We start from the raw sequence: 11,594 nt of genomic DNA, 5'->3' as shown, positions 1-11,594 counted from the left end.
CCAACCTGGGTGTCCTAGGGAAGGTTGAGTATCTCTCATTGGAATTCACACATCCATGGATGAGGGATCTACCGCTTCAGCGGGTGAATGGATCCATACTGTTCTGGGCCACCACGGGGGTTGTCTCTCGGCTATGGGCCACCCGCGGTGTGCACGTGCCTGTGTTTGCAACCACAGGAACTGTCAATTCCCTGAAGCTAACAAAAATGAATGTATATGAATGAAATGTGTGTAAACGAATGTATGTGATTGATGGGCATGTGAATGCTATGATTGAAATGGAATGTTTAAGCATGCCTTGCATGTGATTGAGATTGTGTTACTGTGGCCCTTGAGTGGCCTTTTCATGTCATGGTCTATGTCGGGGGCTTTCTTGGCAAATGATGTGCCTATGCCCTAACACGACATGACGATAGATTGTTTTTATGATTGTTCTCAGATTTGAGCAACACCTAAGAGGGTTTGGAATTTTCCTTGTTTGTTGCCATACTGCGAAGGCTAAGCCTTCAGTTGTTTTTTTTTTCAGGTTTTGGCAGACCCGGGGTAGCAGGTTGATCAGATGACTTCACTCACATCCTACTAGGGAGGTTTTGGGTCTTTGGTAGTGTCGGCGCATCATGGTTTGGTCTTTTTGATGTCTTATTTTTGTTAGGCATAAAAGTTGTGGTTTGGGACATTTTTGTCATACACGTAAATGTGATTTTGTATGAATCAAGATTGTTATATGAATGAAAGTTCACCCCATTGTTTGGAATAGCATAGCTCCCTTTTTTGAAATGTTGTGTCGTCACACTTCAATGTTTTATGTTAAACTAAAAAAAAATGTGTTTGAGGGTCAAAAAGGTTGGGGTGTGATATTTTTGGTATCAGAGTTATGGTAAAACCCCACTATGGATGTGAGTTAAGGATTTTCTGTGAAGCCGTGTTGCCCAGGTACACGCTACTTGATTGAATTGTTATTGTAGTTTTGATTTTTACGGTAAACTATACAAAATGTGATTGATGTTTTGAGATTTTGTGCTGATGCACTTCTGTGCTTTGATTCGAGAGATTGGTCATGGACGTTGTTTGAGAATGAGGGTTCTGGTGTGTACAATTGGAGTACCAATGTTGGGGTAGGAAGCGAGCTAAGTTCAGCCCATTCTGATGGGCATACCACATTGGATGATAGTATGTCAGGGCAACAGTACGCCCAGACTAGTGTGGGTCCCTAAACCCTATTAAGGCAGAGGAATGGATTGAAGAGGGTGAACACATCTTTGAGCTCCTTAAGATACCAGAATGTGATAAACTTAACTATAGTTCGTATTTGTTAAAAGGTTATGCCAAACGGTGGACGTGGAGACCCACCTATTTCACTTACCTACACAGTTGGTAATTCATAAGTTTTAGTGAGTTTGATGTTATTTTGGGCTTGGATTGGCTATGCACACATTATGCCACTATAGATTGCAGAGAGAAGCAGATACGATTGTGTTCGAATGAGATGAAACCAAGGGATTTCCAAGCACGAAAAGCTAGTCGAACTGATAAGCTAATGGTGTCTGCATTGAAGGCCAAACAGTTGATAGAAAATGGAAGGGTTGCTTTCTTGGTCAATGTGTTGACCAATGAAATTGAACCGGCGAGGTTACAGGATGCTGCCGTTGTGAGTGAGTACCCTGATGTATTTCCTGAGGAACTGTCAAGTTTGCCTCCAATACGAGAAGTTAAATTGAAGATAAGAGTTGTTACCAGAGACAACTCCTATTTCTAAGGCACCATACCGTATGGCAGCGGCAAAGTTGGAAGAACTGAAGAAGCAATTGCAGGAGCTCTTAGATAAGGGCTTCTTTCGACCTAGTGTGTCACCTTGGGGAGAACCTATGTTGTTTGTTAAGAAGAGGGATGGAACAATGCGCTTGTGTATAGGTTACCGCATGTTAAATCAAGTCACCATCAAGAATAAGTATCTGCTTCCTAGGATTGAAGACTTGTTTGATCAACTCAAGAATGCAAAGGTATTCTCCAAGATCGATCTGAGGACAGGTTATTATCAACTTTTGATAGGGGAGGAAGATGTTTCTAAGACTGTTTTCGAACTAGATATGGGCACTATGAATTCAGGGTCATGTCTTTTGGGTTGATCAATACTCCCACAGCGTTTATGGACCTCATGAATCGGGTTTTTCAAGACTACTTGGATCGGTTTGTTATTGTTTTTGTGGATGGTATTTTGGTGTACTCAGATAGTAAGACAGAGCATAGAGATCACTTGAGAAGTGTGTTGGGTCTTTTGCGCAAGCATAAGCTTTATGCCAAATACTCAAAATGTGAAATGTGGCTAGAGAGGGTAAACTTCCTTGATCATGATCTCGAAGGATGAAATTTCCGTTGATCCGGCCAAGGTGTCAACTGTACAAGGCGGGAAGACACCGTGCAATGCAACTGAGGCTAGAAGCTTTTTGGTATTGGCAGGATATCATTGCAGGTTTATACGAGACTTTTCAAAAATAGCTACGCCCATGACTAAGCTATTAACAAAAGGAGTGAGGTTTGTTTGGAATGAAGAGTGCGAAAAGAGTTTCCAAACTTTGAAGGACAAGCTTACTACTGTCCCTATCCTGACACTTCCATCAGGTTATTCTGGTTTTGTAGTGTACACCGATACAATGAGAATCGGTTATGGATGTGTATTGATGCAACATGGCCGTGTAGTGGCTTATGCATCAAGATAGTTGAAGGTACTTGAGCTACACTATCCCACTCATGATTTGGAGTTGGGAGCGGTTGTGTTTGCATTGAAAATATGGAGACACTATCTCTATGGGGCAATGTTTGAGGTGTTTGCAGATCACAAGTCATTGAAGTATATATTTTTCCAAAAGGATCTAAATCTGAGGCAAAGAAGTTGGATTGAATACTTAAAGGATTATGATTTCACCATATCATATCATCCAAGCAAGGCGAATGTGGTGGCTGATGCTTTGAGCAGACATGCTAAGGCAACAATGTGCAGTATGTTGGCTCCTTCATGGACATTGTTGCAAGATGTGATAGCATGGCAGCCTTACCTTTGTGGCGAGAACAAAGCAACGATGACTGCCATGATACGACATCCTTTGATGGAATCTTATATTGAAGCAAATGGAAGATTTCAATTTTGCTAAGAACATGGAAGAAAGTGAGACGACAGATTCTCTTTGGCATCAAGATGAAGATGGTTCATTGTGGTTTCGACAAAGATTGTGGGCCCTTAGAGATGAAGGGATAAAACGTTAGTTGCTTGATGAAGCTCATAAATCTAAGTTCTTTATAAACCCTGGCAGTACAAAGATGTTTCAGGATATGAAAAGAAAATTTTTGGTGGCCTGCAATGAAGCGTGAAATTACAGAATATGTAGTAAAGTGCTTAGTTTGCCAGCGGGTCAAATCAGAGCATCAACGACCAGGAGGCTTGTTGCAAAGAATTGATATCCCTGTGTGGAAATGGGAAGACATTACGATGGATTTTGTGGTTGGTTTGCTTCATACCAGAAGACAACATGATGTCATATGGGTGATTGTTGATCGACTTACGAAGTCTGCTCATTTTCTGCCAGTAAGAATCAGTCAATGTTTAGAAAGTCTCGCATAGTTATATATTGGCGAGATAGTGAGATTGCATGGAGTGCCAAAGTCTATCGTTGCAGATCGAGATCCATGTTTTACCTCTAGGTTTTGGGGGCAACTGCAAAGGGCATTGGGTACTAAGCTTAAGCTGAGCACAATGTTCCACCCCCAAACTGTTGCGCAATCTGAGAGGACCATTCAAACCTTAGAGGATATGTTGCGTGCATGTGTCTTGGACTGGAAAGGACAATGGGATAAACATGTGAGATTGACAGAATTTGCATATAATGATAGTTACCACTCTAGGATTAGGATGACCCCTTTTGAGGCCTTGTATGGAAGGCCATGCAGATCGCCAGCTTGTTGGACCCAATTGGGTGATGACAAGATCGAGAACCTTTTTGTATTGCGACACTACACCGACCAAGTGCAATTAATAAGGAAGAAGTTGTTAACTGCTCAGAGTAGACAGAAGAGCTATGCCGACATTCGACATAGAGAGTTGACTTTTAAGGTGGGTAATCATGTGTTCTTGAAGATTTCACCTACTAAAGGTGTTTTTCGATTTGGTATTAAGGGAAAGTTGAGTCCGAGGTTCATTGGATCATTTGAGATCTTAGAGAAGATTGGTGAGGCGGCGCACAGATTGGCACTACCACCCAACTTTAGTCATGTTCATGATGTTTTTTCCATGCTTCCATGCTTCAAAAGTATATACCAGTTCCTACGCATGTGATTGACTTTCAAGGTATTCAAGTGCAAGATGATTTGATAATGGAAGAAAAGCCTATTAGAATAGTGGATCAGAAAGAGTAAGTACTTTGCACGAAGAGGATTTCTTGAGTGAAAGTGGAATGGCAACACCATGGGTTGAAGGAGAGCACATGGGAACTCGAGGAGAATATGTGAAAGAAATATCCACATTTTCTTTTGCTTTGAGGTATGATCTAAATTTTGGGGACGAAATTTTATTTAAGGAGGGTAGGATGTAACGCTCGTTCTTTTGTTGAAGACAGTTTGGGCTGGAGTGGGTCCAGACCCGGACCCGAGCTCCACTCGTGGAAGGGAGCCCGACGTCGCCCTCCTCTCCCTCGGCTTTCCCTTGTCTCCCTCATTTCCCCTCTTCGTCTCTCCCTTTGTTACGACCACAATACAGAGACAAGAAAGACAGAGGTCAGTGTGGCAGTGATGGAAGTGGACGGTGGCAGGGGCGGCGCTCAGGTGAACCAGTGGTCTCTCTTCCTGTCTCTCCCTCTCTCGCCCATGTTATCCCCCTTTCTGCCAGCCCTCTCTCCCACACTCTCTCTCTGTCCAGGCTCTCTGCTCGAGCCCTCTCCTCTTCGTCAGTGCCCTCCCTCTGCTCGCACGATCTCTCATTCCCTCTTTGCACACTCTCGTCTCTCTCACGCTCTCCCTGCTCTGCTAACTTCCCTCTATCAGCACCTCCCTCACCCACGTTCTCTGCTCAAGCACGCTCAACCCATGCTCACTTCCCTCTGATTTATTTATATTTAAATCAGCTGAGTAAGTTTTTTTTTATTTTCTATTGTTTAAAACATTGCAAAAAAATGCATTGATGATAGCCAATGTTTTGACAACCGCTTTTAGCATTGGGACTGCCTTTAGGGTCAGAAAATATGAAAAAGAGTCATCAGTAACATAGGTAGCCCACTGATTTCAATTATATATATATATATATATATATATATGTATGTATATAATTTGTCCTGCCTTATGTGGCTTAACTAATTATACTCTTCTGTGGTTTGCAATATGATATCAATAAGTATATTAATTGATGTGAGAACACCCATGATCCATCTAATCATCTTGATTTGGTAGTTTACACATAAAGACATGCACAAGTGGTTCCTAGCTCAATAATATAAATGTCATTGATAAACTATTTTACATTTTTACATGGACAATGCATTCGTTCTCCATATGGCTTATGGTGTTGCAAGCTAATTTTTGCATTGTTTCGTGCTCATGTGCACATCTGTTGTTTGCATGTCCTCAACAGACAAGAATCTTCAATTGATTTTCTTCTTTTAGCATAAGTTATAAACTTTTTTCCTTTCTTGTATAAAAGAATCCTAATCATAAATACCTTTTTACCTAATGGCTTAAGAATGGCTGACAATCGGCATTAATGAATAATTCACTCGATTTAGGAGCCATTTAAGAGAACCTTGAGATAGGTCACAGGAGAATTAGAAGGAATATGAGTTTAATTAGGCCTTTATGTTGTGAAATCACTGCACCATACATTTAATGAGTCTCAACAAATCTCACATGCCCCATAGGAAAAATCTGGATAGATGTTGAATTATTGTAAGAGCACTTCAATATCATATATATAGGACTTCAGTTCTAAATCATAATCTTGTATTCTTTTTTAGATGTATATATTTGAACACAACAAGAGAAAGGCAGGCTTGGAGGTTCAATTGATCTTATGTCCATTAATTTCCAGGCCTCTATACCAAAACCAATTAATGCAATTGTGTCATACATGAGAATTAACCAATTATACTGTGCTTTCTAATCATTTCTAATATTGTTGAGTGGTTGAATTATAATTTGGGATGGCCAGAAATGTGTCGGCCAAAGCCGATGTCTACAGTTATGGAATTCTTCTCCTGGAGATGTTTACCAGAAGAAAACCTACTGATGAACAGTTTGATGGGGATTTTAGTTTGAGGCAATGGGTGGCTGAAGCATTTCCAGTCGCGATTTCAGATGTCATCAACAGCCATCTTCTAAACCAAAGCAACAATACTGCAACTGAAAGATCAGCTGCCACTGCTAGGAAAGAGCTGCTGGTGATGATCATGGAGATAGGCTTTTCGTGTTCAAGGGAGTCTACAAACGAGAGAATGGAAATGAAGCAAGTGGTTGCAGGTCTAAGAAGGATACGACAGAACACTTGAAGAATGTCAAAAGGATAATTCAACTACATCAACATATACAATAAGATTTCAAAGGCACAACTAGTCATTAGCAAAAATGGTCAGACGGCAGTTACCAATAGGCTAAATAGTTGGATGTAGAAATGCAGTGTGATTGCTTTCATTGAGTGCTGTCACTTGCATTGGTCATGTACAGCCCTTTATAATGATTTGCTTAACATATTTGTGCATTTGTGAGCCATTTGAGTGGCTAATCTTGTAGAACAACTTGCACACTCCCAATGAAAGATACACAAAAGGGGCTTGGAAATTTGCCCATTATTATCGTTGTTCATGTCATATTCTCAAGTAAGGATACCCCAATTGCCATAATTTGAGTTCACATAAATTCTCTCCATTTTCTAAAATTTTGCTTTAATATATCCTCAGCTCACAATTTCACAAATCTTCCAAAAAAAATGTGCAACAAGCAAAATGAACAAAATTGTATAATTCTGGTAAGTTTTGGGCCATAGTCTAATTTTATCTAAAAAAAAAGCCCTTGAATGAGGAGGGTGAGAATTGTCAGCAATGAGCATCATTGCATTATTGAAGAATGTTAAATGTAATGGCCCCTAACAAGAGACCGTGTGTTATGGACTAGAAATGACCACACAAACCATGCTAATTAAATAGAAACCCCTCTTTCTTATAACGGGCAAAAAGTGAAACTTGAAAAAATTTCACTTTATTTCCTAGGATTTGAAGCCAACAATGTTAGAAGAGGCTTGGTGTTATCTTAAAAAAAAAATTATATCTTTGATCTTTTCAAGTGTGCGAAAATGCATAAAGCCAAACCCATAAGCCGTAAAAAAAAATGCACAACAAGGCGAATGAACAGAAATGTAAAATTCCGGTAAGTTTTGGAGTGAAGTCCAATTTTATCAACAGAAAAACCCTTGAATGAGGAGGATGGGAATTATATGATGTGAGCATTGTGTCATTGTGGCATGTTATTTGCAATTGCCCTTAACAAATGATGATGTGTTATGGACTAAAAGTGACCAAAATGGCCCTTCTAGTTAAATAGAAGACAGCTCTCCCTTTAAGTGCGAAAATGAATGTAGAAAATTTTCATTCTATTTCCTAGTAATTGAAGCCACCAATGTTAAAGGAAGCTTAGCATTATATCAAAGAAAGTACTATTTCTTTGGTATTTTCAAGCATGAAAAAATGCATGAAGCCAGTCCCATAAACATGCCGATGGCCATATCTATAAAACTATTTTCTGGTAACAGTACGAAGTTCAAGGATGCTATTTCATATTGAAATCGTGGAAACATTGCAATATGTGACCCATATCTCGCTGTTATTTCCTTCAGTGTGAATAGGGGAAAAGTGAATTGCTTGAAGCATCTTTAAGATGAATCTAATTAATGTTTAAAGAGCATTAACAAATAGGGTGACGAGTGCAAGTTTGCTGGGTTCTTAGAGTTCATGCAAAGCTTACAATTTTAAGATTCTCATTTTTAAACAAAGTGTACTTGGATACTATGTGAGGGATAAAGAATTTTTGACCTTTATAGGGTGCATTCATGTGCTTGGAATGTGTTACTATGCAAGATGAAACTTGGACTAGGAGAAGGATGAGAGCTTAAGAAAATAATCCAAAACATGTCAAGGTTTTATTGTGATTAAACACTTGAGGTTAGTAAACTAGGCCTTTAGGCAATTCGGCTTATAATGGAACCTTGAATTTGACCTGGTTCAACCAAGAACCTGGCTTGGTTCTCACTGCTGCAGGAGAGGAAGCAACTATCTGAATTAACAACGTAGGAAGCCATACCAGCATTCTCACTCATTTTGTTGGCCAATTCATTCCCAAATGCCTTTGCCAAGTAAAAAGCTTGTCAAAAGTTCATTGACCATCTGGGTGAATGTAGTGGACCTATGATCTGGTAGAGAGCCGAAACTCCTACCCAATTTCTCGTCTCCCTAGGGTACAAAATCTGCTTTCAGTGCTTTAAAGGTACTATCATCCTGTTGTGCTCCAATTTGTGCATTGGTGACCCCTCTTTGTAGAACAGGACGTTGACACCCCTAACGCTCAAAATAAACATAGTTGACATTGCAATCCTACATATACAAAAAAAAATTTAGCAAAGTTACAATAATTATTCAAACTAAAGCTCACCAAACATCATAGTGCTTAAGGCAATAACTTTTTCCATTTAAGTGTTAAAAAAAGCAGCATAAGTCCACCAAAAATAACAGATACATTTTGTACAACCAAAAGCCTCATTCAGTGGGTTGCCACATGAACATGAACATGTAGACACACATTTATATTCATTGATAGAACAAGAAAAAAGACGGAACGTGGCCTGAACATTCCCTTGGGCCAGAAAGCAGGGTTATTTATTAATCATCTGATGTCTGCAGTTATTTCTTTTTGTGTAGATTTATTGACTACTTGAGATGGACTAAGATCCATCTCCCAATAACTTGTTTGGGTATCCCTCTTTGTCAAGAGAACTTCAGAAGTGACTATTGTGCGGAATTTGAAGGGAAAGTTAAAGAGAAATTATCATTCTAGAAGTGTCAATCGCTCGCTCTCTTATTGTTTCCATGATAAAAATCTGGAAACATCCGTGAAAGACTCAACCAGTACCAAGGCTTCCTGTGTTGCGGGGGATTCTCTCTTGCAGAATATCTTCTGATTATTATTTTTCTCCTCTGGTGGACTTGTGTTCTTGATCGTTGCCCTTATTGTGTCAAACTCGGAAGAATTAGGATAATAAGATCGTTTTGCATTAGAACCTTTTCTATCAGTCATTGAGATTTGAAAACTTTGGTGAATAAATTGGTTGGTTGTGTGAAAATTTTGCAAAAAAAAAAAAGTGAAGATTTCTTAAAATCCTTTGAAAAGTTGAATAATTTAGGTCTTTTTCCTAGGTTCTTAAGTTTTCCAAATGTAACATTATTATACCTCTCTCTTTCTATATATATATATATGCACATGGTTGTGCATTAAGTGTGGCTGATGTAACCGAGTGGTAGCCATGCCACATGCATGAACAGGAATTAAAGGGCTTTAATTTATGTATATATTCTCTTTTATAAAATTTCTCATTTACCTCCTCAAGGGGTGGGGGCACAACCGGAGCTAGAAATTTTTCATAAGGGGGACCGAATTAAAGTGTCTAAATTTTGATTTAAGCCGAATTATCATTTTTCAAAATTTTTATATAGGACAAGTGAAAGTTTTTAAAATTTTACATGTAAATTTTTTTACTTTTTATTTTTTTGAGGTGGGGCCATGGCCCTTGCTGGCCCTACCCTGGCTCCTCCCTTGGTTGGAGGGGCCCTTTTCCCACATGTTGCATGCGAAATATGCAAGACGGCCCTGTTGGTTTAATCCCCTTGTTGTAAAAACCGACATTTGAATCAAATAGACAATGCTGCCAATTTGGTGAATGGGCCAATCCAATAATCTAAATGCTTTTAGATGCAAATGAGCAAAAAATGAAATTTTGGGCAAAATGAATGGAAGAATAGATATAAAATTAATTATGAATAAAAATTTTATGTAGCTTACCCTTTTTTTTTCTAGTTTTCAAACTCACAATGAAGAAAACAAATCAGATCAATGGGGGAGTTGGTAAATGAGCTTGAACTAGTTGAGCTCTACTCCCCGTGCGCAGCCCGAGAACTTGTCCTCATATATTCTAATACAAACAACAAGCGCCCAGATGTTCTCTACCTTATTTTTGGAGCAATAAAAAATTCAAGGCTGCCTCATGGTCTGGTCTCTAGTTGTAAGAACCGCATTCTGAATCGAGTCGACAATGTATGCTGCCAATTTAGTGGGCCGGCCAATTCAATAATGTAAATGATTACATGCAAATCTCCAAAAAAAAGGAAAAATAAATGGAAGAATATAAAAAGTAATTAAGAACACAAATATTTTTATATCTATTGAGAAATGCACAAGGAAACAGCAGGTCGAGTTGACGTACCACTGAATGGAAGCATTTATTGGAAATGATTTCTCAGCCCAATCCAGCCGATTCCTGTAATATCAATCACCTGATGCATATAGCTCAGTTGTAAATGTCCAGTAAGCCAGCGTCCACTAAATGCAGTGTACTCAAGTTCCATCAGGCCGTTTAAGGAGAAACAAAAAAAGGATCAATTTGAAACCTGGCAAAAAGAGAACATGATATTGGAAATATGTTGTTATGGTAAGAGCTGCCATGTGGAAATAAGAAGACCTACGAGTTAGAAAAGGTCCCATTGGCACAGATTTTGGAAATAACAAACGATATCGCTTGAATCTTCCAACAATTTGAATGAAACAAAAAATGGGAAGAAGCGAATCTACAAAAGGACGTTGCTAATTGCTCATGATCATAAGATTGCATGGCACCGATAGTAGTATTAGAATGGATGTACATCAACCACTTCCTATCCTCTTTTGAACCAACAGATGTTCAAGCAATCATAGTCTGATTGCGAGATAAAAATCAGCAGCCCTATGTTCCGGCAAACTTGCATCGAAATCGAATGCATGAAGTTGGCCTAGGGAGACCATTTGCCAAGGGATATTAACCAGTTTTATCATTCAATAATTTTGGAATAAAACTTATTTTCTTGGTGAGTAGGAGAGACCACTGCAAAGAGCAGTTACCCAAACCCGACCCACCTCAAACCCATATCTAGGCACTGTACCTGGCCTGTCAGGCCCCAGACATGTCAAGCCGGTTAGTACAGCCCAACAACCTAACGGGCAAGGACCAAGCGTTATAGTCAACCCATCAGCATCCTGGTAAGCCCAATAATTTTTTGCATTTTAAAAAAAAAAAATAAATACAGCTAAAAACATGAAAAGAAGGTTTGCTTCGTTCCCTCTTGCATGGATAAATTTAGCTTATTATAGTGGAATTGGCTAAAGGTTATGAAATTGAACCTGACCATGTACTTCGATTTGAATTCTGATTCGAATACGTATGAGAAAAATTCATACCCAAAATTTTCATCCCAAATCAGATTTCAAAATCTAAATTCAGTCCGAGTCTGATTTTTATATAAGTCTGTATCGAAAACAGAATT

This window comes from Nymphaea colorata, chromosome 4 (genome assembly GCF_008831285.2).
Source record: "Nymphaea colorata isolate Beijing-Zhang1983 chromosome 4, ASM883128v2, whole genome shotgun sequence".
In the NCBI taxonomy this organism is placed as follows: Eukaryota; Viridiplantae; Streptophyta; class Magnoliopsida; order Nymphaeales; family Nymphaeaceae; genus Nymphaea; species Nymphaea colorata.
This window is presented reverse-complemented; position numbering follows the sequence as displayed.